Below are 330 nucleotides of genomic sequence, written 5' to 3' on the forward strand. Positions count from 1 at the left end.
CGTTTCCTCCTCTAGTTAATCACCATGGTAATCCCTTTTCACTTGCCCACTTCCTAGCAATAAATCAAGCTTAATATACTTAGTATTTATGATTCCAATTAATCTCACATTTGCTACCCTATGTACCAAATTGTTAGTTCCTTTCATTTTCAAGAACTATTCACATTTCAAATAATTATTTTTCACTATACCCAACCAAGCACATTATTTCCAATTTCATACATGTGCACAATTATATATGGGCAGCATCTTAACCAAGAATCCTTAATCAATATACACATTGTTCATCTTTATTCTTATAATTACTCTAACATGCAACCACTAATTTTC

The sequence above is a fragment of the Theobroma umbraticum genome, unplaced genomic scaffold (genome assembly GCF_002168275.2).
Source record: "Theobroma umbraticum cultivar Fairchild unplaced genomic scaffold, ASM216827v3 scaffold_299.0, whole genome shotgun sequence".
Taxonomy (NCBI): Eukaryota; Viridiplantae; Streptophyta; class Magnoliopsida; order Malvales; family Malvaceae; genus Theobroma; species Theobroma umbraticum.